Source organism: Lathamus discolor, chromosome 5, assembly GCF_037157495.1.
Source record: "Lathamus discolor isolate bLatDis1 chromosome 5, bLatDis1.hap1, whole genome shotgun sequence".
NCBI lineage: Eukaryota > Metazoa > Chordata > Aves > Psittaciformes > Psittacidae > Lathamus > Lathamus discolor.
Window position 1 is genome coordinate 2,271,898 of NC_088888.1, and position 22,812 is coordinate 2,294,709.

Consider the following 22,812-nt stretch of genomic DNA (forward strand, 5'->3'; position numbering starts at 1 on the left):
TGTCTCCAAGAGTTGTCCTCATAAAGGAAAAAATTATGTTAACTCACAGTAATTAAAAATGCAGTCATAACATTGGCTGCAGTATAACCTAGACATGCCTGTTCTAGCTTTAATTTGCTGGGATACTTACAGCTATCTAGGTGGGGCAGCATGGAGCTCAGCAGTGGCTAGCAACATGGTCTACTTTGGGCAGCCAGAAGCTCAATGGAATTGAAAGCTTTGCAACAGCAATACACTTTGAATCCTCACACAAGATTAGCAAATCAAATGTATAAGTGTGCTTCATTGTAGTCTTTAATTCAGAGGATGGGCTTGGACGATCAGTGTCCTCACTTCCCTAGGTTTTGCCTTTATGTTTATAGGAATTAATACTTTCGTTCTTCAGAAGGCTCATGCATGGATGAGACTGGTAAGTCAGATCAGCTGTTGCTTTTTGATCTAAGAGCCACTCCTGCAGGCTTTGAAATTTGGTATTAGATGTGGTTTTGCTGTAATCTCAGCTCAAGTGGCAAGTGACTTTAAATCATATCTATACATTAAAAAACACAGATGTAGCTGGATAAGGCACTGGAAAATTAAAGCACAGGTAAAGGTCAATTTACACACTGGTTGCTCACACCACCACTTCATAGTGTGGGTATTTACTTCCAGGCTAGATAAAGCCTTGAGTAACATGGTCTAGTGTGAGGCATCTCTGCCACTGGCAGGCGGTTGGAACTGGATGGTCTTAAGGTCCTTTCCAACCCAAACCATTCTATGATTCCATATGCTACTGGTGGTTCAAAGATGTTCACAATTATTTCCATGTCTCCAGAACAAACAATCCAGTAATAATTCAGTGAGTAGCAAAATCCACTGCAATAAAAGAATCCAGGAAATATGCACCTGAATTTACGCCAGCACACAAAAATGAGTGGATTTCTTGTACAGAATCACTTTGATTTGTGGTCCCTGCTAAAGCTAACTCGAGGACATGAGTTACACATCAGAAGGAAAAAGCCCATTGTCTGAAGACAAGTTCACAGTGGCTGCCCTTACATGTGGTTTCTCTCCATACCTGCAGATTGTCCACATCAACTCAGATTCAATGCTGTTCCTACGCCAGCAATGGTACAAGGCTATAACAGAGGCGGCCTGCACCTTCCTCAGTGAGGGTCAGGTTCATCTACAACCCTCAGCACAATACAGGGCAGTTCTCCAGATTTCCCAGCCTGTGCTCCCGATGCAGTCCTTATAAATTATTACAAAGAGCTGCTATCTGTGCACAAAAGCATTCTGACTGCTCCCTCCCCTCAAATTACTTCTGTGCTCAGACTGTGTACACGGGCCAGGGATGCAGAGGCAGGATGCTGTAGTGGCTATGAGGAGAAGAGACAGAGAACTGGCATACAGGGCAGAAGATAAGACCTTTTTGCTCTCTTGTCCCCTCGTATCTGCACATGGGACCAAAAGATGGCTCCTAAATGTAGAATCAGTACACAATCATGCTGACATAGTACTAAAAAAATACATTTTTTTCCCTCTGTTACAGTTATTGCCTATTTCTGTTTTCTCAGGTGGGAAATGAGACTGTAATCAAGAAAAACACTAATGCCTAAGATGATCAAAGAAGTTCCATCAGCAAATCTTCCTTCTAAAATCTTAATCTGTGAGTACAGATATCACTATGATATTCTAAGATGCACTTTGTTATCTAATTGCCTCTTTTAAAGAAATAAAGCAACATTACTGCACAGAACAAAACCACAGTTTACAGCCTACTTCTATACATTTCTTTTCCTAGACTTGAAGACAACAGCAATGTTAAAAGGACTGCTACTACAGAATAAATTAGCCCATTCCCCCAAACACATCTATATTTAAAATACAATGTAGTGGTTCCTTATACTGACTTTTATGTGTATACGATTCTCAAAGACAGCAATAATTCCCATTAAGTAATAATGGGACAGTAATAATTCTGTTAACTTTAAGGGATGTGTACTATGTAGTAGGGAAACCCAGCTACTAACCTTTTCCTATGCTGTTTTTGGAGTAGATACACCTCTTCCGTTCTTGGTTGAGGTACCTACTGGGCACTAAAGCCAGATTTTTCTTGCCACTGAGTGGAATGAGCACTTTTTTGTGGTTTTGACCAGAGTAGGTACCACTCTGGCCTGTTTTCCATTCCACCATGTGAAACTACCGATGGATACACACAGTGAAAAGGAAGAAAAAGCAGAATGCACCTCATAGAGTAGGCAATTATATAAAAGGAAAACTAATATTTTTCCTGTGTTTATAATTCTTCTTTATATGACTTTCAAAACATACTTCACCAATCCTGAGAATCCCAGTGTATTTGGAAGACATGCACATTACCAAGTCGCCACCAGTTCTCAAAGTGACAGTGCTTTGCAATGATATAAATGGGTAATCTGAACACTTACTACAAGCTGACAGTTTAGCTCCTCAGTAAGAAACTATCCAGCAAGTATTTGTTAGAAAGTCTCTATTGATAGGCAGATATACATTTCTTTTTAATACACATAGAATAAACAGGGTAACACCAAGGCTTCAGTTTTGGAAGGTAAGATCCTTTACAGAGGGTAAGACAAACAGCTGGAGCTGCAAACCTTCCTTCTCCCTTATGCCTATGAAGCTCAGCTAAGAAAATTAAAGATAAATAATAGCAATTAAGTCAATTATTTTTTCTGTCAAAAACTTAGATAAAACCTCAAAAGTCTTTGCTCTTGTAGAAAGGGACAAAAAAGGCCGCTGTACTAGCGGTAAGTGCATTAGTTTGGAGTTATTCAGAGTTAATGAGGTCTTCCATAGTTGACCAACAGACTTGACCTTACCTAGCACCAGGACTGAACACTAGCCATCCTGGGGCACTGAAACATCAGCAACTCTTTAGCAGCCATCAATATCATCTGATGTAGCTAAAGACTATTTCATCCTGTGGTGCTGAGAAAATACTATGAGTAAACTACAGGATGTTAAGTTCTCTAAACTCTACCTTGTTAGACACAAGCTCACATATGTTAGGTGACTCTGCACAAGTGAGACACAGAGCTGACTACAGTCCTTGGAGGTGATGGAAGAGGTGACCCATATTTAAAAGAATTAGTAAAGCAGGACCATCTATAGAAAGGAATAAGTACAACCCAGACCAGGCTATGGCAAAGAGGACTACTGCTACTAATTCCAGGGACCTGTCTCTGGCTCTATGGCATATTTATTCTCTGCTGTGGAAATAAATTTCTCGGACATAATCTGGACCACCAGTCTAGATCAGCAGATCATAAACTGGGAATCATGAGGGATGTGATCTCATTGACACAGAGCACGGAGTAATGCCACCATTTTGACATCTTCCTTTCCCTGGAGATATGATCCAGATATAGCTGGAGGACAAGGGTGGCAGAACCCTTGTCCTGTAGCAGAAGAAGTACCTGTAAATGGCAAGTCTCCAGAGCACAATCCAGACTAATCTCCAGCCTTTTTTCTTACCCTGTTCTGTTTCCCCTGCTTCAAGAATATATATATCCAGATGAAAGGAAGGATATAAAATGGCAGAGAAAACATGTGAGAACTCCTCCTGGATCCACCTCATGCAGTTTTTCCAGCAGATCTGGAATTTAGCTGGGGGCATAAGCAGCTTATTGGCACAGGTGAGGCTGTATCAAGAGTAAAAATAGGATGGTGTTGCCAGTCTGATGTTGCTCCTAATATCAGTGGAGACTGAAACGCCAGTGTGGGCACCTGCCTAAACGAAAAATGACATTAGAGGTTTTCAGCTTACATGTCAATCTATAGTGGCATCGGAATCAAAGGAGGGAAAGGAATACCCAGGTAAGAATTACTAAGCACGCAAAAAACTCTCAGCAATGGGAAGAATACTTTAACACCTAACAAGAGAGACAACAAAAGTAAGAAAACAATTTTCTTCCACATAACAAATGCTGTCACGTAAATCTCTAGCAGGGATTGTCATTGTGCCTGGCTGTGAGGACAGACAACAGGACCAGTCTTGTTTGTAGAAAACATCAAGCCCTGGCTCTTCCCGTTATTCCCCATTGTAAATGTCAAACACTGTTACCCAAGATATCCCAGTGTATCTTCCTGTCTTGATGCTTTTTAGTGATCCTTTGGCTCCTGCTCTGGGAATCTTACAAAAATGCCTTGAAGACAGAACAAACCTTCTCTTGTCTCAAGACAGAATGCATACTTCAGACTTGCAGAGAAGAGTTAAACAGCATTAAAGCAGCACTCTTGACAGAAACAGGCTTGCACAGCTTTAAGAAGATGTCCCAAGGAGTCCTACTGCTGTCTTCCATGACTTAATGGAAGGGTGTAGAGAAGATAAAGTCAAGCTCTCCTCAGAAATGCACAGTGAAAGATCTGCATCTGATGAGGCAATGGACACAAGTTGCAACAAGGATAATTTCGATCAGCTATTATTCACCACAAAGGCAGCCAAACCTTGGAACAAGGTTACAAGTTACATAAAAGAAAGGTCAGAAAGCTCTGAATGAGAAGCGTGCTCATCCTACTCCAATGCTACTAATTTTTTCATCTCTGATGCCTCACATACACATGTACCAAGCATGGAAAACACATTGCTACCAGTAGACCATGGCTTAGGTCTTTCCAAACACTTCTGCTACTATCACAGTCCAATATCTTTATAACAAAGCTGAATTATATTAGAGAATATTTTAACAGGAAGTTTTCAACTTCTCCCAATGTTTTATGACATCTATGTCCATGACATTTTGCTCCTAAAATTAGAAATAGCGCTGTAGCACGAGTACTTCCCACAAGTTTCACAGCTAAGAAAGGAACAGTGCTGGTCACTGCTTTACTTCTCTGCAGTTCACCATTTCTAGCAAGCTTTGAAGTATTCTTTAAATGGGCAGTGTCCCTTTACTCCAGTGCTGTAGGGCATTTCTTGATAACTGGGAAGAAGTAGGAGAAATGAGTGCTACTTTCAGCAAAAGCTGAGTCACAGTTACATTTCATTATGTGACACTCTGCCCGTTGTGCCCTTCTGCTTAAAGGCTGCAGCAACCTTCAGCTGTCCACAAGTTGGAAGTCATGTTCCAAAACCAAACAATGAAATCAGCAACTTTTGTAATGTGTCACATGGATCTGTGAGCATGATTTTGGGAAAGGTCCAAGTTTAGAAAACGTTGTTTCTACTATTCGTTATGTGGCAAGAACGTTTTGTTTATATGGCTTATTTGTAATACTGTGTAGGATTGGGGATTTCAGCCTGAAAATGAGATATTATTGGAAACTGACAGTGACAATAGCCACTAATGGTCCTTCATTACATGTGGATGTGTATTAGGAACTGCAGAGAATTAATCAACACACATTTATTATGTCATATGGTGATGAACTAATCAAAGTCAATGGAGAGACTTGTGCTGCTTTCAATAGCATTTGGAGCAAACAAGCCATGATGCAAAAACAACCCAACCCCAAACCAGTTGATATTGAACCCTTGGGTACATGCTAAATAAGGATGACTGAAGTTCCCAAAGTGACATATTGTCTGTGAATAGTCAGATTCCCAGACTTCTGAGCACTCACAAATGATGTTAACTGCCAGTAAACCTGCCAGCACTTTCAGCTCCATGTTGGAGTTTATATACCCAGGCTTCACAAACAATGATAGAAACTTTTGTGGCTGTTGGAGACCTGTTAGTGCATCTGCTAATACCTATGCCTTATTCACACAACAAAAGGATGTTATTTAAGATGCTCTCGCCTGTCTCCAAGGGGTTAACATCACCAAGCAGAGGAAAAAAAATGTATGAGGACTCCTGAACAAAAAGCAGCCTCAGCCATCTGATAAATGAACATATCCTTTGTGCAGCTGAACTATACTGACAAAGCCATGCAGGCATCTAAATGACTAACTGCATTTTTGCACTACTTCTTATGTATCAATAGTTCAGTGTATAAGGTCAAGTTATTCTTACATTTTTCTGGCCAGTTTATAATCTTATCTAATTTATCTTACTGGAGTAGTGTATGCATAGAATCATAGAATCATAGAATAGTTAGGGTCGGAAAGGACCTCAAGATCACCTAGTTCCAACCCCCCTGCCATGGGCAGGGACACCTCACACTAAACCATCTCACCCAAGGCTTCATTCAGCCTGGCCTTGAACACCGCCAGGGATGGAGCACTCACAACCTCCCTGGGCAACCCATTCCAGTGTCTCACCACCCTAACAGGAAAGAACTTCCTCCTTATATCCAATCTAAACTTCCCCTGTTTAAGTTTTAACCCGTTACCCCTTGTCCTGTCATTACAGTCCCTGACGAAGAGTCTCTCCCCAGCATCCCTATAGGCCCCCTTCAGATACTAGAATACTGTACATCTTCTTTGCCTCTATCCCCTTCTAAACCTGAACCTTCCGGTTTCAAAAATGCTAAAGATAAGTTTATAATATGCAATCATATGAGCTTATATATTGTTTCAGCCATAATTTCAACATTAACTCAATCATAACAGTACTGTAACACATCGAAAACCCAAACTAGACACTATGCTGTGTCATATGGCTATCATGGGCTTATTCAGGATTTAGGTATTCTCTGCGTATGTACAACTAGATGGTACAGGCATCCAGAATGTACTTCAGAAAAGGACCCATGTGATCCCTGTAAAGTTGGTTCCAATTTTCACCCATCTGTACACAGTGAGACACTATGTACAATTTGCACCCTGTTGTATCAGAAGATGAACTAAGACTCAACATCCCAAAATGGAAGTTCTCGAAAAGCAGAAACAAGCAGGAAGGACACACTGCCATATTTGAATGTTAGACAATACTCCACTAACACAATCGTCAGTGTAACATGCAAAACCTCAGGTCATCTCCAGACTTCTTCATAAACCATTAAGCTTTGGAGAAAAGTTATCTTGGGATACCCAAAAAAGGACAGAAGTGGCTTTCAAGCATGCTCTTCGCATATTATATCACACAATGAAAACAAAAGGAGACTGTGAAGAAAGGGGAGAAAATATTTCTTCCTCTGTACCATTGCTCTCCTTTAATTGCTGCATTCTGTTACAAACTTCTAATCCAATTCTGTGAGAAATAAATGCTTTTTTACGGATCTACATATCTAGCAAAACCAGGCAAAGACTATGGGAGTTACCTTCCTAATCATATTAACAGTGATTGAAATATAAGCTGAGACTGATTGAAACAAGAGTTAACACTGCAACCCATTAAAGGGACAGTTTATAGCACTTTATTGTCCAAAATGTAGGTCTTACTTTTCATGAGTGTCATCACAATAAAATGATTGTTATAAATGCTAGAGCACCATAATAAAACAGAAACTTTCAAGCTCATCTTTGTGAAACATTAAGTGGTGGGGGGAAGTAAAAAGAACTCGAAATAACATCCCTTACTCCTGGTACTAGAAATAATACAAATCAGCACCTATGGCACCAACACATTCCAATACTATAGTCTAGGTGCAACTAACCTACTCCTGTATAGAAGGGATTAGCTTCAAAACAACATGGTCCTGCCTCTTCCTTGGCTTTGCGAAGCACATTCTAGAAGGGAGAAGAGACTGTAAGATTAAGGACATCGTTTATCTACACTGTTACTCTTGGAGGGTTTACAGGAAGAGAAGGAACAGCACAGTGGAAGTTTTGTAACAATAAGGTACTCTCGAATCAATGCAACTATGTGTGGTAAACCTAGTTTTCTCCTATACAGATGGTCATTCATAGATTTTCATTGCAGCACTTAATATTGTACAAGATTGCTATTTGGAACTGGACAAGAATCTGCACAGTAACACTTGGAATACTGAACCTCAGAATACACATTTCCTCAATGTGAAGTCAGGAATAGTGATGAAAAAATGTATCACCTAGTTTTATGGTTCAAATGCACCCTAAAAAAGTGTTCCCAAGAAACATCTGGCTTGTATTCACACCAGTTTGGTCTAAATACATATGTCAACAGATAATCCTCACATTCTGAGTAGAAACAGACCTCTTCAGCAAATTCAGCCTTACCTTAATTCCTTCTGAAAGAAGTAATAATTTCTACATTATTTGGTGCAGAGTATTATTCACTAGAGAATCACTCTCAATAAACATGAATCTTACCCTTAATAATCCATTCTTGCCTTATCCTACTATCACTGATCCCAGCGAGACAGGAACATACTCTAAAGGATCATTAAGCATCTGCCTTTTTAGATTGGAAATTGTATTTTCCAAAGAACTGACAAGAATAAGAATACATCACCATCACCTTTATTACAGAAGCACTCTGATTTTGAGCAGCTGAAGACTCTTTTCTTTTCAGTGCTGAGTAACTTGGCATTTAAGCAGAACAGCAATCCCCAAACAACAAAACTCTACAGCAGTTTTGAGGCAGCAAAAGAATAAAACCTGGATTTCTTTCTCCACGTATTCAAGTCCTTACAAAGACTGCACTAAACATGGGATAACAGCCCAGGAGGCAGGCAGGATACGGCACTGCAATCAGTTAGTAAAAACAATCCAAATTCCAGAAGTTAAAACCAAATTGAAGTACTGTGTTTAGTATAGCACACAAATTAAAAATCATTCTTTTCCCAGATTACTGTTAGGACATAAGCTCCTGTGACAAATTACTGCAGTTATTTACCTAAAGCGTGAACAAACAGTGAGAGATTATGTGAAAATTAAATGAAAATAAGTTTTCAGGAGAGTCTGGAGTAATGTCCAAGCAATATGCAACTCAATCCTTAAAAAAAACATTTCAGTATTTAAAACAAATCAAATTTAAAGGCTTAAAGAAATTCAGTTTCTCATTAGGTATCACTGAAATGCATTGCCAAAAGTAAATCAGTGATTTTACTGGGAGAAAGGAGGAATAAGCTTTCATGGGAAGCCTCTCTGTTTCAGAAAGTATGCAAACTTAGAAAGCCTTGGAAGACCCTGCTTGCAACAACATAGATCTAAGTTCAAATACAACTCAATGACCAGGAATACAATTTACAACAGAATACAAAGAAAATCGGTATATTTAAAAGATCAGTACATTGAAATATTTTTTTCAATAGACTAAAAAAAGGGAATCAAACAAGTTTTAAACCAATCTTCATTTTTAATACTGTTCAGGTTGTGTGTTTTAGCATCCAAACCTGTGTCTTTTGGTCACACATCAATCCATATGAAGTAAGGAAATCAAGAATGAGCAAGCTCTCCCACCCAAGAACTTATACGCCAAGTCCTGCATCACTTCATTTAGTGAGAACTGACTCTGAGCTCAACAGGCACAGGATCACACTCCACTTGGAAAACAGCTTTATCTTATTTGCATTACTTTTAAATGTAGGGCAGAAAGCACATATCACCTCTGAATCAATCAATAAAAATGTATTTGGAGATTTAAACATGCAGAAAAGTCCAAGAAATGAAAGATTAAATTCTCACAAAGTACCACTTCTCTCCCCCAGTGTAAGTTGTATGGTGCATTTCTGCTGATGATGTTTGTAGCAGCTTGCCTGGACACACGTGTTCATGCATGGTTTCTGCTGTGCATTCAGCTGAGTGAGTAGGAGATTAAGGATTTCTTCTGAGCATCGTGCTCTCTTAAGATAAGTATTTCACAGTACATAGTGCCCTGTTGTTTATGGAAGTTTCAAAATCGTACTCATGATCTACTGAGTCCATTTCAACTTCTCACATTCAGTAAGGCATTCCAAAGCAAAAGACAAAGTTCCAAAGAATGTACAAACCTAAACACTTACAAAAACAGGAGCCCTTGGGAAAAACAGTGGTTTTTCACTTGTTTTAAGCTTCTTTACACAACTGTTCTTGCTCTGCAAGATATAGTTCCCATTGTGACTTACAATATACTACAGCTGCTTCTTTGTGAACGTCATTAATAAAATTGTCCACTTTTTTAATAGCAGTTGAAACCCAGAGTTCCAAACTACTGGCAGTCCTAGATAAAGGCCAGCATCATGCCAGAGCAAAGATCCAGTGGGTATACAGGAAGTGACAGGAAGTTTTGGAAGAAACAAACAACAGAAGTTTTAAAGAGCCTGAGCTGCATCGAGAAGATTTATGTGAAATATTTTGACTTTCCAGTCTTGGAAACTCATTTGGGGTGGGGAGGGAGGCAAGGGCAGGGAGGATTAGAATGGAGAACACAGCAATCAGGCTTCATCTAGTTCTGAGCTCTGCGAGTTACACTCAATATAAACTTTCAAGTTACACTGTTGGTAAACAGCAGCAGCAAGAACAAGTTCATCAATTCTGTAATTCATTCCCTCATGATAAACACTACCAGGGAACAATATCACATATCACCCTGAGCTTGTGAAGGGACAAGCTGACAAAATGCCTCTCAGAAATGAATAGCCTTCTGAAATAGTTTCATGTTCAATGAAAAGCTCTGATAACCTTATGATGTGAAGTAAAGTTTGATTACTTCACAGAGAACTATCACAAAATTTGTTAGAGCTGAACACTTTGAACTTTTATCAAGATTTGAGGACAGGAATAAAAAAGGGACTTTTGGGGAAAAGTTATTCAAATTGCCAATAATGTAACAAATGTCACAAGCAGAACACATTTATTTCTGAGACTATCAGGCTGCAGATTCTACGAATAGCTGTATTGTTGCAGTTCCTACAGATGCTGCAGTATCTGTCCTGCAGAAAGTAAATGGTCAAAAGAAACAGCTAAACCCTTTAATGTGCACTTACTAGTTCTCTTAGGTATTTACATGATAAACAGCCTCAACATTATGCTCCCTAAATCGCTCTAAGGTACAAAACATACTATCACCATTTGCCAGAAAGCATTAAAGGACTTACCTAAACCACCCTGTAGTACACTGCACGTTTCTTGCTCACATTTTTACTACTCTTTTCTACCTGAAAAGAAAAATGCTCAGCATCACTGGTAATTCTGCTTACACTTGCTCCAAGAAAGGAAGTTGCCACCTAAGGAATAAGATTATTTGATTTCTTAAAAAGCCATGAATTGACTTTGGTGCTGCTAAAACCCCAGGAATCTCCCATGAAGAAGAAAACTACAGGATACTGACTTGGTGCCTATGCTTGACCAAGGGCTGTTCAAAGTAATAGCAGAACTGTACACACTGAGGGGTTTGTAAACTGTCTTTAAACATTCATTTTCTCATATACCTTCATCACCCAGGCTATACCCACTTCTACAAAACCTTTTATCATGTCCCTTCTTGAATCCCATCTTCCCTCATTAGATTCACAACCACAGCGTAATAAATAGCTTTAAGGGTAACTGCCATCCTCCACCTTGCATAACCTAACGAACCAACGAGAAAATTCTCTTTCAAATACATTTCAAATGCATCACATTTCCCCTAGAATGAAAAACCAGACTGCAAGAACTGACTTGACACGCAGCTCTGGTTCATACCAAAAGAAAATCCTCATGATTGTGAAGGAGAGAAAGTAGCACATTTAAGTCACAAATATAAACGCCCATATACCTTCAAGCAGAGCTCCCACAGAAGAAGGAAGACAACCACAAGTCAGAAGTGGTAACCAAGCCAAATCTCCTCTATAGCCACAGGAAAGGTGCAATTATAATTTAGCAACAAAACAGCAGCTCCTCCAGGCAACACTAAATCACAAACATCATATTGAGAAACAAAACACTCCTCCTTTCCCTCTGCCCTCAGGCTTATAATTAAAGGAAATTCAAAAGAGCTTCTCTTTAGTTCTATTGCTTGAAAACAATGAGCCCTGTTGAGTCAGGGAATACATAGCTGGCTCTTAACTTCCACCAGAAACTCCTTCTAGTCTGCCCTGAAAATGGATTCCAGACACAGAAGGCAATAGAAAATACATTTTTCTTTAAAAATCAGATCAATAGATCTAACTTGCTAAAAGTGAGAAGCTTCTTAAGTCTCATAAGAATTAAAATACCCTGATAATGTTCAAAAGCTCAATATTTTTAGAGAAAAGGGTAATTAGCAGTGAGGAGGGGCCTTAATCATCATTGAACTTAAAGAAAAGCTATTCATTATGGCCTGAGTGAAAGCAAAGAGCTGACAGGAAGTATAATGACAAAATGAAGTCCCAAATATATGTTTCTGTTGAAACCACAGGCTTTAAATGTCTGCCTGAGTTATAACCATTAAGCTCTGGGTTTATGTTTTGGAGGTACTCTACTGGTCTACTTGGATTGCTTGGTGAAAACGCTCTGCATCTGCTGACTGGCCATTTCTGTCCTTCAGCTTGTGAGAGCCTGGTACCTGCTGGGGTTCATCCCAGTAACTTCCATAAAGACATTCAGTATATTGAGTGAGTGCATCACATTCTAGGACAGGAATGAGCAGGAGCTATAGGTCGCGGTAGTTCTGCTGTAAAAGGCATTTATTATGCAAGACTCACACGGAGTCTGATTGTGCCCAGTACTCACTGACTTCCAGGAAGGCTATTCGTGGTGGGGCTCCACCTGAAAGCCATGAAGGGCAAGTGGAAAATTCCGGGAAAGCTTCATTTCAAAGCACAGAACTTTTTCCAGGAGAAGCAGATTACTTTCCATAGTGCATCACAGACAGAGATGCACAGTCAGTACAAGAGATTTTCTTTTAGAGTTACAGTAAGCTTTGCAATGGTATTCTGGTAGCTCATTCAAAAACCTGTTTCCTTGTCAGCATACAGTCATCCCTATAAAGATGAGGTAAGCATTGCAAGTACCCTGTTCAGAGGGGATGCAGTGTTATCTTCAGAACTGATAATATATCCTGGAGCTGTTTTGTTGCACTTAATTGTGCAACTACATGTATATTGGTCCGAACACCATTCTGTTTGACAGGCGTGTTCATAGTAGCATGTAACCAGGAACAGCTCAGTGGAAAAGTAGCAGCTATTAAATCCCTAGAATATAATGAAGTCACTCAGGTTTTTAATACAGAGCAGCTTCATCATCCTGATGTTAGGAACAACACAAATTTGTTTCCAGAATTTTTTTTTTTAAAACAGCTAAAGGAGAAAGCCTTGCATTTCTGACAGCTCGCCCACTTCTTTCCTCTCTTCCCCTGTGATTCAATCTAAGAAACAGCCACTCTTTACTAACCATCCCACCCTTGGAATGCTCTGTGACTGCAGTGTTTCGTTTAAGTTTCCACTGCCCCATGCTATCACTACACTGCACAACAGAGCCCTTCAAATTGGATATGCAACCTCTGTGAACATATGCCACTTCCCAGTGAAAGACTGAAAAGAAAAAGGACTCCCCACTTGCAGCACTGTGTGCAGTTCTGGTGTCCTCAGCATAAGAAGGACATGGAGCTGTTGGAGCAAGTCCAGAGGAGGCCACAAGGATGCTCAGGGGCTGCAGCACCTCCCATACAGAGACAGGCTGAAAACATTGGGGCTATTGAGCCTGAAGAAGAGAAGCTGTGTGGAGACCTCAGAGCAGCTTCCAGTGTCTGAAGGGGGCTACAAGGATGCTGGAGAGGGACTCTTCATCAGGGACTGCAGCCACAGGACAAGGGGTGATGGGTTCAAACTGAAACAGGGCAAGTTCAGGTTAGATCTAAGGCAGAAGCTCTTCCCTGTGAGGGTGCTGAGGCGCTGGCACAGGGTGCCCGGAGAAGCTGTGGCTGCCCCATCCCTGGCAGTGCTCAAGGCCAGGTTGGACAGAGCCTTGGTGTCTTGGTGACATAGTCTAGTGTGAGATGTCCCTGCCCACGGCAGGAGGCTGGAACTAGATCCTTTCCAACCCCAAACATTCTGTGATTCTACCATATGATTCTGTGATTGCCAACAACTATTCAACCACCTTTTCTAGTGTACTGTCACACACAAAGGGCTGAATTGCTACTCTCTTCCATTTTCTAGTCAAGACTTTAGGTAAGCCTATCCAAAACCACTTGGAAATAATCTCAAATGAACTACTTGGTTAAAGCTGTGGAATAAAAACATCCCTGTTTTAGACTCAGTTCAGGTTAGTCTAGGTTTACTTCAACACCTTTATCCTTCCAATGGGAAAAAAAAGATGAGGTCAAGAGCTTTTGCATGCTGATGCAGACACATCAGCCATATGGGGACAGAAGCTGGCACTCTCGTTTTGCCTTTAGGCAATTTTAACCTGCTTTACAACTCTTTCTTTGAGATCTTTATCTGGTGCTTACTGCCTAACTCTTAGTGAATTTTTCTAGGCCTTTTACCTGCTCACAGTCACTAGCGGACCAGACGGTACTTGCTGATTATGTAGTTGTTGGTCCTCCTCAAAGAATACATGACCACAGAGGTTACAGAACATCCTCCGGATGTCCTTGACACAGATGGACCTGACAATGGAAATAGAAATGAAACAGCATCCTCAGACGAGTCTAGAGATAAGCTACTTCTGTCACTGCTGTGGTTAAGAGAAAGGCTGTAACTTAAATGGCATCCCCGACATGATATTTATGTAATAATTAATTGTGGGGAATGCCACGTTCCAGTGGGCGTAGAAACCACCCCCCCGGGTAACACATTGCTTTACTGGGAGAGTGCCGCACTGGAGCAAGAGCACCATGGGCCGCGGCTTGCGCTTGCTCTGGGCTTGCGAGCTGCTCTTTCACACAGCGCCGCGCAGAGAGAGGTTAAACCCCGTAGCGGCGCCCTGGCTGATGCCAAATAAAGGCAAACCGACGGCCCCTCAGAGAGAAGCCTCTCTCCGTTTCCAGAGCTATGAATTCAGACGGAGCTACTGACCCCCGTGACTCAGAGGCAGGAGAAAGCAGCACCGCGGGGCGGGCAGTGCTGGACAGGGCCCGGGCTCTCTGCCCGCCCTCCCCTTAGCCGGGGCAGTGAGAGGCCTCGCCCCACCCGGGCTCCTCACCTCTGCGGGCCGGCCCCTCACCTCCTCCGAGGATGAGGAGAGCCCGAGCCCCCGGCCGAGGAGACGAGCAGGGCCCGGGGCGAGGAGGCCGCGGCAGGAGCCCCGGCCAGGCCCTGCCCGGTTGCCAAGCAACCGCCGCCGGCTGCTGTAAACACCGCCACGCACGTGACGTGACGCGGCACGCACAGTAATTACGCATTACGTCACCTCTCCCCCACCTACCGAAGCCTATAAATAACCAGGGAGCGGCGGAGGGGGGGGGGGGGGGGGGGGGCGTGGCGCCGCGGCAGCGTCACCGGTGACGCGTCCCCCCCCGCCCCGCCCTCACGCACGTCTATTTTTAATCCTTTGTTGCAAGTCCCCGCCCCACGGCCGGCCGCCGCGCGGTGACGCCATCCGCTTCCCGGAACGGTGACGCGCCCGGAGACGGGCACGGGGGGGGCTGCTGGAATGCGCCTGGGGCTCCGCTGCCTTAAAGGGGCAGCGTCCCCTGTCCCCGCCCCCGGGCGGGGGGCGGCCCTGACGGACGGGCGCAGCTGGCGGGCGGGGGGGGGGGGGGGGGGCTCGGAGCCGCCGCGCTGTGCCCCGCTCCAGCCCCCGAGGGGCAGCGGAGCCCGGTCCGTGCTCACCCAAAGCGCTGCGAGCGGCCGCGGGCGGCAGGTGCCGTCGGTCGGTGGGGTCCTGCCCGGTGCCGCCGCCTGAGCGCAGCCGGGCGGGTGGGTTGGGGTCGGAGCCCAAGCGGGTGGCTGGGGTCTTCGCTCGCCGGCCCGCGCGGTGCTGCTCGGGGTTGGTGTTTAGCGGTGCTCCTACCCCACCGCGGAGCAGCGGCCCGCGGCCCGGCACCGGGGCAAGTGCCGCCAGGTCCTGCCGCAGAGCAGCAGCATCGCGCTGTGCGTCTGCGGGGCGAACCTCGGGTACACATCGTTAATAAAGAGACGCTAGTTGACAAAAGAAGACGTTCTCGATGTACTCTTTATGTGTTTCTAGCTGAAACAGAGCAGCGCCGAATACTGTAATAGGGGTTTTCTACCGATGCGTTAAGCATGAATGTGTTTGATGTGATAAAACCCAATTTTAACTCGCCCGGGAGCTGGTGTTGTCCATAGTAGGTTATCCCTGGATCAGGGATGTGCTCCAAAATAAAGCCCCTCACTCAGTATAAGGTCGAGATGATGCTGTGGCGTCATATTTAGCTCATGGCTCGCAGGGAAATGTAGGGTGTTCTTAGTCACCTATGGCATGACCTTATATTCCCACTCAATTTAGTAACAACAGTTGGTTTCTTATGGGGCATGTGAGATTTAGTTTATTAACTGAGTTTCTAGGGTAAGTGGGGAGAAAGCAAAGGCATGAGATGAGAAGTGAGCAGATGAAGGGGAAGTGCTCAGAGGGATGGAGCTCCCAGGCAAATGTAAGTCTTGGCTCCTAAGCTTCTCAAGTGGACATTAATGTAAATGTATGGTTACTTATGAATGAGTACTTTGGATAGATGTGATTTTCCCCTGACTTTTAAATTACCTGGTTATGATTTTCATTTAGGCTTTTGCCTTCTGTTTAGTTGTGAGCTTTTTGATTGAATAGCGTAGTGGGATCTGTGGAATACTAAGCCTCTTGTGTTCAGAGTGATATTTCAGCCATCTGAAAGGAAAAGAACCCAAAAGCCTCCGTTTCCATTCAGATGGTATATCTTATTCATATCATACAGATGGTGTATCTTATTCACCAGGCTGGTATGTGGGATATTGATATATGTTTGAGCATGTAAAATCCTGGTAGGCAAATACCAGAATAACCTGCCTGTGTATATTATAGACAAGAAAAATGCTGCAGCTTGGCCCTGAGGTAGCCAGTGTGTCACAGATGTATGTCCCCTTATCAATGAGCTCTGGAATGAATCTTGCTCTTACTGTCTCTTCGGCTGCCGCAAGTTAGGACAAGTTATGTTACAAGGACATTCGGCTTGTTGAGGAGCTTCTGGCTTTGTGCATTGTGATCTAAAAGTGAGCTAAAAGGATGCTGGGTTTTTTTCTTACATGGTCACTTGCGTTAACTAAACCAAGGAAGAGGTAGAATTAATAAACCATCGGAGATGAGTGACTCTGAACTGTAATCTAATGCGGATGTCAATTTAAAGAAATCGCTGCCGTTTGAACTAAATAATGAATGTGAAAAGCTGTTTATGTGCAGAGGATACCTGTGATGTTTTGCTGGGAAAGTCATTCTTTAAAAATCCAGTAGTTTTCATTCTTGCTCTTATAATAAATAATCAGGCAGGCTATTCTCTTCGCAGTCTTTATGTTCCGGTGAATCTGTCATGCAAGCTTCCCTGTGAGTCATCATCGTAATTTCACATCACTCATTAAATGAAAGTTGTTTTTCCCCCCTAACTCCCCTAACCTACTTCTATCATGCCAACAGGAGCACTCAGAAACTGGCACTAAGGTGCAGCTCTCATGCAAGTTTTCTGTTTCCCCGTGACTCATTTGACATTAACATAATTATGTTACAGGAGTCAAAGTGATTTTCCAACTATGAGTAATGCACAATACTAGAGCGAATGTTTACAAGACACCGAGGCATATCAGCTAGCTGAAGTAACCAGCTGCTGATAACAGCTGAAGTAAGTTAGGGAATTAAAAAGACTTAGAACACAATTAGCCTTCTTTGGCGCTAGGTGCCATGCACAGCCGTGAGGTAGGTCGTCAGCTCCGCGAGGAAGGATCCAGAAGCAGCACTGTGCCATAACGGGGAGAAGACTGAGCCCGTGGGTAGCTCGCATAAGAAGTCTTCATAGTTTTCTTCCCACTTGCATATTTATGGCAAAGTCGTGCTCGAATGAGAGCGGTGATCTTTTCAAGAAGCGGCTCTATTTACCAGGGTTCATTTCAAAACGCCACTGACACACATCCTCTCAGCCAGCAAAACAAGATCAAAATGAAACGACAACAAAACTGATATTAGGTCATCTCACAGATATTTGGAGCTGTGAAAAACACAAAGGAAGAAAACCGAACAGGATAAGGCAAAATTGAGTGCTGGTACCATGATGAGATATCTTTTCTCTGCAATAAAAATATCTATCTGCAGGCTGGTGGTAATGGTACAGAGGAGAATTGCAATGAATATGTTCTGAATAAATAGCAGAAAGGGCAACTACAAAGTGTGTAAGCCATAAGAAAAAGCTATAAAGATAAAATAAAATCTTAGTGGTGATGATTTGTTTCTGTTGCTCCCCCAAATCTGTACAAATTACTGACTTCTCGGGATTTTTATTTCAAGTACCTTGACAAATAGGTTGAATTTTTCTGACTGCTTCTTTCACGAGTGGCTTTTGAATGAAACTGGGGCGCTTTCTGGTTAGAAGTCTGTCAAATATCCTTCCGATGAGGCCGTATCCTGTAATGTGCTGAGCACCCAGAACATCACTGGTTTCATAAGAGCTGAGGACGCTTCGTTTCTCCTAGGATAAGCCTAGAAGGTAGAAACCTAATTTTGAAATACCAACACAAAGTAACTACCATTTGTTAAAGTATAGAACCAAAAATAACCAGTTAACAACTTCCCTATGAAATACCACAAGTGGGAAGGAGGGTCAAATGCAGAAAGCACGTGCTGATAGCAGCACTGCCGGCGGAAAGCGTGTTTTCCAGGAGACAGATTCCAAGAATTCGGAGCAAAACTCCACGTCACACCCGGTTCTTTATTTCTGCTGGGGCCAGACACGTGGCACGCTGGAATTACCATCACTGGCTCTCAGGGCTGGGTGAGGACCAGAGCTGGTAATAAGGGTGTTCGTGGCTGAGGAAGCTGGAGGTGGGAAGCTTTGCCACGGTACCTTGCCTTGGCAACACTCCCCCTGTGCCAGGAGAGCCAAGGCTTGGCGGTTTCCTGTTTTCCCTGCTATGGTTTTTATGCTGCACAAACGCGGGCAAACTCTAGATCTGTTTCCTTCCGTTTGCTCACCTCTTACTTATTGTAACCTCTTACTTACTAGGGGATGTAATGTGCCTGCTGTGCAGAGATGGCTTTGGATGGCAACTGCTACTGAAGTGTGAATGTACTTAATACATGTTGATAAAATCCCCCAGCAGAACCCAAACCAGACATAAACAGAACAATCCAAGCCCCATCAACAGAAATAAATTCCCATAGCACAATTTAGCAGTCTTAAATTTAATCTGATTTGCTGTAAGCTCATCCAGGACTGTAGTTTTATAACTGCGAACATCCAGCTCCGTAGCATGCTGCTCCATTGGGTTCACATCTATTTTCACTGCGTTTAATTACCAATATTCTTAACTACCAAAGCTCAGCTTTTTGTACTCCAGTTTTAACAGAGCAGGTTCTTCTACTACAGGTGTCTACTGGGTTATTCCTTATAGTAATACATAACAGGAGACGTTTATACAACAGTTCTGCTCAGCTCCGTACCTACCTGAAGTTCCTGAATGAATCTGTCTTGGAAGCAGCATGCTCTGCATTTTCACCTCTTGCTTTCCAACTGGTCTCCAGAGGAATTTTCTTCTTGCAGTGATTTTCAGGGCAGCTGCACCCCGTGCTCCCCCTTTTTTCCTTCTTGGAGGAACTACCATTGGGATGTAACACTGATGCAGCATTCTGCAGTGATATACAGCCTGTGCAGATTCCAAGTATTTAACCTTTGTTCTTTGCCGAAGCTTTGCAAATTAACTTAAAATAGCAAGAGTGAAATAGGCACTGAGGGACATTGGCTGGAAGTAGCTAATATAATCTTGTGAGTGTTGCTGGCCCTTACTGGGTGATGGGGTTTTGTTTTCAAGCTGAGCTTCCAAAACAAAATGTGCACAGACAGTTATTGAGTCTATAAAGTCATTATGATTTTAGAAAGCAAGTAAAAGTAAACAGATCCATCGGGATTTAGGTTATGTTCTGGATCAGAGGAAAATTAGCTGATGGTATTTTTCTGCCTTTTCAGAGTATGTATCTTGTAACAAGGCCCAGTGTTTCTATACTAACACCAGCTATCTTGGTGCCAACTGATAACATGTTACTCTGAATTAGCACCAGAAAACAGAACTGGGAGCGCGTACCCATGCCAACAGCAATGAAAATCACTTCATCCCATTCCTTACCTGGATGAGACCCCAGTGGTGTTGTCTTCCCTCGCTTTGCATGGAGCAGCATGGGCTGCTGCCGTATCCCACTGCAAGACAGCCGGGAGACAACAGGCAACCTCCTCCATAGCTACCAAGGGAAGTGGGAACGTGTGTGTTAATGCCAGGCCACCATCACAGTAAAAAATGAGCTCTATTAGGAAATACTCAGGGAAGCCCTTGGATGAATGGCAAATATTGCTGTTTGGGATGGTCATGGCTACCCAGCACGTGCTTATGAGCTGAGAAGGGCTGAGTTAGCTTGAAGACAGCGTGGCTTCAAGCATGGGACAAGCTGGCCTTTTCATGTCTCTGGGCTGGAAAGAGAAGAGCTGGTTGGGAAGAGCTCCCAGGTTTTCCCTGTGGGGCAGCACAGGGAGGTTAAATGGCTCCATGGAGGTATTTGCTCTGCTGGAAACTCACTGAAGCCAACAAATACCAAAGCTGGGACATTGTTCTGCTAAGTGAGGGGAAGCTCCTGCACCAGGGGACATGCTGCCAGAAAAGAGTGTCCCAAGTTTTGCCTCACTCGGTAGCCTGCTCTCTAAAGGGTTCCTTCCATGAGGTTGTGCTTCAGGTCACCCATATGACTCTTAGTACTTTAAAGAAATGTTATATATTGTAACATATATATTTAGAAATGTTATATATCATAATATGTATCTCAGTTAAAATGTGTTAGATACAGGTTCATTTTTATAATACATTTCATATAATGACTTCTCTTAGAAAACTTAATTTAACAAGGTATTGATTCTAACACTGGAAAACTAGACATCAGATTTTGTTCTATATTAAAGCCCAGTCCTGCTAACACCTATGTCTGTGCTTAAGTTTAAACAGATGAGTAGTACTGGATTCGCTGGGATTATGTTCATGAGTAAAATTAAGCGTATGTGAAAGTGTTCCAAAGTCTGCTTTTCCCAATTCTTCCACTTTTTTTTCAGAGTAAAAAAAAAACCCACAAAACTAAACCAAACTCGTAACCACTCATTCACGTGATAGAATCATTTGTGTGAGGGGACTTAAATCTGATAAGCAAGGTATCTTACAACCCAAGTTTATATCCAACTTAATTGAACACTCCGATGCTGTGATTAGCTGCACAAGTGTATTAGGAGGGAAGAGAAATCCTTACCTTAACATCCTGAGTGTCAGCTGGGATTAATATGGTTATTTTAGAATAAGGTGGCATGTTTCAAAGAAGAGCTGGACCTTTTATTTAGTGTGTTCTTTTCATTTTTCTATCAACACGAGTTTGCTGTTTTCCAAAGAAATTCAGAACTAACCACTGTTTTACTTTGGCATGGAATTGTGCTTTCTGCTGACGAGGAGTACTGAACTTTGCTAAATCACTCATCAAGACGTTCACACAATAGCTCTGTCACATTACCGGTTCAAATTAGCTGGTTATGGAGGTGTTGACTCTTTCTCCTGTCTAAACATTTTCTCACTGCTTTCTAAAAGAGAGTTGTCCCTGCTGGTGGTGCACTTGGGTCGTCATAGGAGAAAGCAAAGCGGTTTCTCAGCCTTGGTGGTGATTGCTGCCTTTACTGTATGATGTAAACTCAGTCAAGAGGCTCAGGAGCCACCCAAATCTAGTCAGAGCGGTACCTGACTTCTAGGTCCCCTTTCTTGATTCTCAGCTGGAAGGCTTCGTGCCCTTGAAGTGGCTCCCAAGTTAGCCACCAAGATGTGCAGGGAGCAGCTCAGTGTCCCCAGTGAGAGATGGAGGATATGGGCTTTGGGAAGGCACCTCTGTCCTCTTGAGAGCCACAAGCCTCAGATCTTTACCTGTGCTTTGGGCTCTTAGTTTTAGTTTAGCAAAGCACTGCTCCTTTCTTGCAAATGCTGCTGAAAGGATGAAGTGGTGCTGCTTCCTTCAAGCATCCAGTAGGGAACTGTAAGATCGGGGGTTCAGTTCCACTGACTGTCTAATGAGGTTTAATCCCATATTTCTTTTGAGCTGGGGGGTTGCCTGAACTATCAGGCTGTGGATGGGGAGAGGAGCATCCTCCACGCTCCTTGCTGAGGCCATGTAGAAAATAGAGGACAGTTGGCTTGGAAGGAGACTGCTGCTGGTCCTCATTCTCAGGGCTGCTCAGAGATTTTACAACATTTTAGAGCAGAAATGGAGCCCTGTTCTCACTCTTTGAAGCAGGTACCTAAAAGGGACCTGGTCTTTGAAAGAAAGGTATAGGATAGACATGATCAGAAAGCACATTCCTTGGAGGACCTAGGTGGAAATTTACTATCAGAAACTCACTGGACAGAGTCCTGAGTAAGGCCTCTAGCTGGGTAGCAGATGTATTTGAGCATCCATGCGGCAATGAAACTTTAAGGTGCACAGGAACATGAAGGTTGCTGACTGCAGTGCACATGGGATCTGGGTGGCAGGGTGTTTATAACCTTGGCAAGAGTTTTCTCTAAAAGGAGCTTGGGATTTGCTTCCTTTAGGTTACTACGGTTTGACCACTCTAAAGCTGCCACCCCAATCCATCACAGGAGGTTTGAAAAGGAGGAGGATCCAGATCTCCTGTAACTAATGGCTGCGGTTGAGGTTTTGCACTGTCTTTGTCCCAAACAGCTCTCAGAAGTTCACAGAAAGGATGTTTTCAGTTTGAAACAAACAAGCTATAAATATTCCAGTAAAAGGAAGGGATGCGTACTGGGTGAACTTTGAGATGTGCTCCAAATATATGCTGCTGACCTCCTACTCAACATACTCTGTTTCCCTATTAAACTGTAATATAATTAGGGCCTGCTCTAACCCTGACGCTGGTTTAATGCTTACATAAATGGAAATATTGCCTTGCAGACTGCAGG

At 42.9% G+C, this 22,812-nt stretch overlaps 1 long non-coding RNA gene across 3 annotated transcripts in view; it reads right to left on the reverse strand.

Annotated features, from left to right (window-relative positions):
- Positions 1-14,981, reverse strand: part of LOC136014579 (uncharacterized) — a 63,917-nt gene extending 48,936 nt beyond the window's left edge. For 2 of the 3 annotated variants that reach the window (XR_010612779.1, XR_010612778.1), the window contains exons 1-2: positions 14,855-14,981; positions 14,196-14,318 (exon numbers count right to left, since the gene is read on the reverse strand). This is a non-coding gene — a long non-coding RNA (uncharacterized LOC136014579). Of the gene's footprint in view, positions 1-10,845; positions 10,906-14,195; positions 14,319-14,854 lie in introns of all 3 variants that reach the window. The other variant, XR_010612780.1, reaches the window with a different exon arrangement.
- Positions 14,982-22,812: the final 7,831 nt, after the last annotated feature.